General features: G+C 47.9%; 1 protein-coding gene across 2 annotated transcripts in view; it reads right to left on the bottom strand.

Annotated features, from left to right (window-relative positions):
* The window catches only part of ELMOD1 (ELMO domain containing 1), a 44,357-nt gene extending 41,260 nt beyond the window's left edge, over nt 1–3,097 (bottom strand). For both annotated transcript variants that reach the window (XM_042838923.1, XM_042838924.1), the window contains exon 1: nt 3,026–3,097. The gene's annotated coding sequence lies outside the window, so the exon portion shown is untranslated. The remainder of the gene's footprint in view (nt 1–3,025) is intronic.
* Between the last annotated feature and the right edge of the window lie 4,281 nt (nt 3,098–7,378).

Genomic DNA, 7,378 nt, shown 5'->3' on the forward strand with positions numbered 1-7,378 from the left:
AAAAAAAAAAAAAAAAAAAAAAAAAAAAAAAAAAAAAAAAAAAAGCAGAGAGAGCTGGAACATTTGCTTCCAAAAGCAGTCTGAGCTAAACTATTAGTATATGCATGTGTATTAAGAAGAAAAAAATGCATGTGAAGTAATGCTGGATGCAGTAACTGATATCAGAAAGGAGATAGCTCACAGATACATGGTTTCCTATAGTGAAAGTGCTAGACTGTACCTCCCAAATCTTCTCTCACAAGCTGCCATTTCACCTGTTCAATCTACAAGTATTTTTTTTCAAATCCCATCTTTTCACTCTTGCATTTCTCCTATTCTCCATGCTCCTCTGTACATCTGTGACTGTAGCTGGCTGGAACATAACTGAGCACTAAGCCTAGGGACCTGCAGGCAGATTAGCACACATTAAAAACACCAAGCCCAGGCACTTGGTTACAGTCAGGTATGATATTCAGTACGAGTGCTGGAAACTAACTTGTGAAGGGCCTCTCAGCTGCAGCAGAAAGCTGAGAAGTGGTTGCTCACATCTTGTTGGAAGCGAGGGACAGCTCACTTGAGAATGAACTGCCAGGAGTGTTTTAAGCTCACCAAGCTGGTGTGGGGCTCTTAATTGGTTTTGTGCGTGGGTGGATGGGAACTGCTCACTTGATTACAGCTGAGTCTTGAAATCAACATCCTTTACAGGAGACTACATCATTGACGGGGAGTGCTCTGGAGCAGGACTCCTGGCTTCGTTTCTTTGGAGTTCAGTTCTCTTGTAGTGAGACTGCTGAGACCTGAACCAGCACAGGGACACAGGAGAAGGTCTCCAGAGGATGTGTCAGATACTCAGGCTGGCTGCAAACCAACCTGCTAGTGTAAACATATCCATAGTTTGTTTCAAGGCAAAGTCAGACAGGTTAGCTTCCCACCTTCAATGTCTGACTTCGCCCTGAAAAGAAATGCTCAGGCAGCCCCATACATGATGTGAAGTGACTCAGGAGGCTGCCTCCTGCAGCTCCTGCTATCTCACTTCTCTTTCCACAGCCTGACAGGAGCAAGCAGCATTTCCAGCTCAAGCTCAGGTGCTGCCACACATCTCCCAGCTCAGTGTTGGCACATGGCATGGAGCACAGCTCAGTGCTTGCAGATACTGAGGATGTTAAGCCTGAATCACAGTCTCAGTGCTGTGCTGCCGTGGCCATTCCCTGCATCTCTTCACATAAGTTTTATTTTTTTGTTTCGTTTTTCTTCAGTTTATCCCCCTTTCCTGACTGGAATTTCACCAATTGTCTTCCTCCCCAGTATTCCAGCAAGACCTGCCTTCTTTAAAGATCAGAGTCTGCTTCCAAAGCCTGTATTCAAGAAAGGTAAATTCTCCCATGCAGTCTTCTGGCCTACATTATAGAGCCAAAGATTCCAAAGGAATGTCATATAAAACAAGCTTTCCAATGAAGAAGAACAAGATGTTCATTAAAAAAAAAAAAAAAAAAAAAAAAAAAGCCTAATGAGAGAGAACATTAAGCCATGCAAGATCAGATCTCCAGGCAGCCCTGGCTTGCTCTTGCAATTCACCGCTAACACTTCACATGGCCCCCTGGGAGAAATAAAGCTGCCCTGGCTCTGTTTACCACCCGTGCCTGTATGTACAACTGAACAGGTTTTGCTAACATCGGTTACATTGAGGGACTGTAATTCCAGGTCAAGAGTGACAGAAAGATCACTGAACCAGAGGAGACCCTTGGGCTTACAAGAGCCCAGTGCAATTGCAGCCAATAATACAATGCTGTCCCACAGCTGTCCCTGAAATGTGGACATTTCAGTTATACACTCAGCCCTAGCAAGTTTCATAGCAAAAAGTACTGTATTATTCATCAGCAAGCCAGCAGGAAAGTTAACCAATGTGTTGTTAGCTCATTTCCTATTGTTTAGTGCTTTCCTGGAAGTATTTTCTACTGTTTTTCTGCCAGCATACATACAGTATCTGGTGCTGTCACATGATTTCATTCCTGAAGAACCATAGGCTTCCTGTCTCTAAGCATCTATTAGCCCTGCTGATAAGTCTAGTGCTACAGGAGTGTGGCTTTGCACTTGTTTCAGCTGAAATACTGCTGAAAGCAATGCACAAATTATGAGAACTGAACAAGGCAGGAGATATTTCTAGATGTAGCTCTATCTATTCAGTTTGGAAACGCAATGTTCCACATAACCAAAAAGTCAAAGAAAAGCAGGCTTTCCCCAAAAGCAGTAAGACTTATGGATTTGTGTTCCTCAAAAACGTCAAATAAACTCGGGTACAAACAGACTGGTTTCAGGGTGAGGAGACGTTTGCATCACAAGCACACCGCTGCCTCAGCTCTTGGAGGCTCTCCCAGCACAAAATGATGCTCTTCAGAAACGCATAACTGTTTGAAGCGGGAGGTGAATCGCGCGTCAGCAGCGGTGCAGGGGATGATGCGGGTTTAGGGAAGCGATGCCATTTCTCCCATTTCACTTCGGGATACACTGGGCTGGCCGAGGGCGGGGACAGGGGAGAGATGAATGAAAAACCGGGTTTACTAAAGCGTGCGAGCCGCAGAATTAATTTATTTCCAACAGTTGCTAACATGGCTCCTTTGTTCCAAACGCCTTTGTCACAAATCCAGCTACCTGCCGAGCCGGAACGGGACAACGCCGCGTCCCCTTCCGACCCCCTCAGCCGCTCCGCTTTAACCCTTCTCACGGAAACGCAGGGAAAGCGGCAGCGGAGAGGACGGATCCGGCACAAAGCATCGGTCCCGGAGTTGAACTCGGGATCGCGCGGAACTTCTCCGCTCCATCACCACTCGGGGGTGGGAGCAGCGCCAGCAGAACCCCGAGCCCCTGAGCTCCGCTCCCCGGGCCGCGGCGACGCCCAGCAGAGCGGCCTGCGGCGGGCACGGGGTCCTCCCGCGTCCCCGAGGGGCAAAACTTCGCTCCCGGCATCGGACCCGGGCCCGGCCACCCCGCCCGCCGCCACCCCCGGAGCCGCCCGCGGGCCTCGGGCCGCGCCGCGCCGCCCACTCACCGCGCCGCTACAGCCCCATGGCGCGTCCCGGGCCGCCGTCGCTGGGCGGTGCGGCGCCGAGATCCGGGTCGCCCTGCTCCGCTCCTGCGGCGCCCGGAGAAGGTGAGGAGGAGGAGGAGGAGGCGGAGGAGGAAGGCGGGTGCCGGTGCCGCCTACCGGAGGGCGAGGGGGGGAGCGCCCGCCGCCCAGCCGCAGCCTGAGGGCCGCCCGCACCGCGGCTGCGGCGGGGACCGAGCCCGCCCCGGGGAGGGGAAGGGGCCGGGAGGAAGCTGCCCGTCCCCGGCAGCCCACTTCAAGGGCAGAGACTGGCCCCCGGGCGCGTCGTACAGATCCAGGTTGAGATGCATTGAGGTAGCCCGGCCTCCCGCGGGGCAGCGCGCACCTCTCTCCCCTCCGGTCGCTCCCGGCCGCGCTGTACCTGCGTGCCCGCCGCTCCTACGGCAGGGCGGTGCCGTCCCGAGGCCGTGCGGAGGCAGCCGGCCCCGCTCCCGTATCCCAGCACACAGGTCCTTCCTCTCTAGCAGCGTACTTGGAGGACCTCAAAGTTGCGATCTGCTCATCGGGATCGCAGGCGTGCCGGGCTGCGAGGCTCTTCCCTCCAAGAGAAAACTGACCGCCGTCTGAGGCATCCGCAGACGCGTTTAAAGTTGCCCAGCGCCTTAACTACGGCCCGAGGCAGGCGGCCTGCCCACCCTCACCGCCACCCGCATCTGCCCAGATGTGCGCTGGGCTGGGGCAGGCTGGCAGGCCGCGTTCCCGTCCCCACAGTATTCAATAGTCATAGTTTTCGGATGTCCTTTGGAAATGCTAATTAACCTCTTTTTCAAAGTGTTTTCCGTGTCTAACCTGAAAATAGCTCTCTGCATGACTGTTAAAGGGACACAGTTTAATTTCCTCCAAGACTCTTTTTTTTTCTTCCCCCAGTCATTTCAGTCGCATAATTAACCGTAACATTCAAGAAGCTCGGTGAAAACATGAAGGTCATAACGTTACACATTTAGTGATGGCTAGGAAATGCTGTCCATGCATCAGCACTGAAGGCAAAACAGGCTGCTGCTGACTCCTCCTGCACTGGAGGAATGCTGTCCCTCTTTCACCTCGGTGCTGATGGCTGCTGCCGTCCGCAGAGCAGCTGCAAGGCAGGGCAAGCACAGCAGTCTGCTGCAGCCACGCTGCCCATTAGCAGCTGAGCAGCCCCACCAAATACTGGGCATCAGGCAGCAGCCCTCCTGCCTCACCTCTCACTTCAATTACAAACATCCACAGATTTCAAGCTTAATTCCATGCACGAACACAACTAGAAAACTGGTTCCTCTTTCTTGGCTCCTGCATCATGGTGACAGTTCTATTTGTTGTATTTTGATAAGCTGCTCTCCACTACAGCCTAACTTCCCCATTTCTGAACCTGTCAGAAACTGCTCTAGGTAACAGAAGCCATGCTCAGGGGCTTCAGTAGTTGTTCAAATATGATTTCCAAAGTCTGCTGATAGCATCGTAAGGCACTCATAATTATCCAAGATGCATCATAAGCCAGATCCATACTAACCTTCCTTCCCAGATATCTTACTTTTCTCCACATATGTAGAGGCACTTTAAACATAAGCTGGGAAGGGTCTATGTTTCAAGTCCCTTCCCACTGCAGCAAGGTAGGGGATTAGAACAACGGCCTGGAACTTCCCAGGGCCTCCTGCCTGTTGACTGATACCAGATTGCAGTAACTGGCCATCCAGTGGTCATGCAATGCCATTTCAGCCCTGGAGGAATTCCTGCAAATCCCTTGATACTAAATTGCAGTCTGATGTAACATCTTGAGATGGAATTTACCTGTACTATTTATGCTTCATGCTCATTATCAGGTCCTATGCAAAGTAAAAACTAAACAGCATTTTAAAGCTATCAGTAGCACGGATTAGAGAGCCCTCAGCTCTTCTGATTGTCTTCAGTTAGAGAACCTTTTCCTACACCGTACTTCTATTTTAACAGCACAATTATCTTTTATTTGCCATAAATTGAATAAACTGTGCATTGCAGCAGAAGCACAGCCTGTATTTAGAAGTAGAGCATTAGTACATTTCAATGTACAAAAACATTAGAAAAAAAACAGAAAGGGACCCCACTAGTTGAGCAATGTCACACTCTCAGCTATCGCAAATACAGCCTGCTGTGAGTAATAAAAACCAGCAAGTTCACCTGCATGATTAATTTAGACTGTTAAAGAATGTGACAGAAGTGACAAAAACAAACAAAAACACTACAGACAGCAACCTACCTCAGATATTTGTGAAAAAATCAACAGCTCCAGTCCCTCATTGTTTTGGATGGAAGTTCTTGCTGTACAGTTCACTGATAAGGATGAGATCAATAAAGAATACACATGCTGTGCCCTTGTGAAGGACCTGCCTGCCATGCTGTGACACCACGCAGCACTTTTCTCAGAAGTGCCACCCAAGCATTATTAAATGCACCACAAGGAGTTACTCTTCAGCAAATGCTTTCACAGTATTACTATGTTTTGTTTTCGTTTTGACAAGTAAGATTTTTCAATTTTGGGTAATACAGATGGCGGCTAAATATGTACTTATTTTGCTTAAAACAGGTGAAAGGATGCATTTTAACTAACTCCACAATAGTCATAAAAATAGTAAGCAAAGATAAGAAAGAAAAACAACCCCCTATCTACACAAAGGGTTTTTTTTTTACCTCAGCTTCAGAAGCTCATAGCCTAGATTTTACTAAGGATGAGACATGATCCTCTCAGCATAAATTAAAACTTTCTCAGGCTCTGTTTTCAGTCCTCCTCACCTGCCATGGCCTTCAGGGGCCCTTTTGCCAGCTGAGCAGAGCTGGGGTGTGATGAACCACATCACTGCTGTTAGTCATGCTGATAGCGCTTTTCCTGGGAACTTTAGAACAACTGACAGTTTGTATATTTGTTTCACAGTGGTTGATCTTGCTCTATTAAGCTGGGTGTAATTTAAGGGACCACAGTACATTTGGCAATTGGTGACAGTGCTGTGTGTTTAGAAGAAAATTGCTGTAATGGAGGCATACTGCTAAGTATAATGATGCTTGTGATATCAAAGGAACAGTAATGGATTAAGTACTGCAGGACCGACTGTTGTGTTTCTTCGTTACGTTGACTGAGCTGATCAAAGTTTTTGCTTGTGGGAAAAGCTCTGTATTACATAGGCTTTGCTTTCTCCTTATACCTTTTCTTGCTCGAAATCATGAAGTCTTATTTCAGTTTAAATGGCTGTGCTCTCACTCTGCATGAAAATACATCTCTTGTCAACTGAAAACCTGTGTTTTATATGAAGCAGTGCTGAAGACCTCTGTAAGAAAAAGCCAAATGCTAGTATGAGCAGAGGAGGCTATCCAAAGCTGGTAGCAGCTGACAACAGAACACTGTAATTAGCAAGTCTGATGCTAATGCACTTGTCAAGATGTTCAGAGATGAATCAAGCTCAGATTACCTGAGGTGTAGAATGCCATCCAGCAAACACCCAGCAGTACCTTCTGGGAGGTGTCATGTGGTGAATGGGATGCTCACGTAGAAGAGCAGATGGGAGGGCATTTGTCTGAGTCCAGCTTATTGCTGTTCGAAGCACGTGCACTTGGGGTGTGAACTGCCTGCTAGATAAAAAGGTCAGTGAGAGTTGAGGGGAATCTGAACTCCAAGAGGCTGCTAGTGGGAGCAGGAATTCCAGGAGAGGCATGTTAGCTATTGAGCTCTAGGGAAAGGTGTCCATAGTAAACAGTTTTCCGTGCTATGTGTGCAAGACAGGTGTTCCCCATCCAGTTATTGATCCTACAGCATCATAGCCAGAAACTTTTAAATGTTTGCTTGAAGCTTTCTAGTTTACATTTAATAAATGAAAAGAAATATAAGATATGTGAAAACAGGTCCTGTTGAGATCTATGCAAACCTGTAAATGATTTGCTTATATTTGCTTATATCAAAGACTTGTTGCACTTTTTGAGCCTTTCATCTTAGGATCCTCGTGCTAGTTGGGTTAGCATCTCTCTTTTACATCTGATAGTGTACAATATGTGTTCAAGCATTTTGTTTTTACTCTGTGTAATCATCCACGCTGAGATTTACTGTGTGGGGCCTGCGAGCACTGCCCAGGTAATGATCCTGAATTATGTAATGCAGTCAGAGATTCCTTTCTTTGGTCTACACGTGCTGACTCCATTCCTGGGACAGTGTCCAGTGTAATTACCTGCAGACATCCTGCCCCCAGAATGCACTCTTACAAATGAGTTGCAGAACACTATGGAAATGTGTTATAAAGAACTATCCTGCTGAGGTAAAGAGAAGGATGGGATGAGAGAATATATTTCCAAACCTTA

Source organism: Centrocercus urophasianus, unplaced genomic scaffold (genome assembly GCF_019232065.1).
Source record: "Centrocercus urophasianus isolate 14NV4802_14NV808 unplaced genomic scaffold, USGS_Curo_1.0 seq_9, whole genome shotgun sequence".
In the NCBI taxonomy this organism is placed as follows: Eukaryota; Metazoa; Chordata; class Aves; order Galliformes; family Phasianidae; genus Centrocercus; species Centrocercus urophasianus.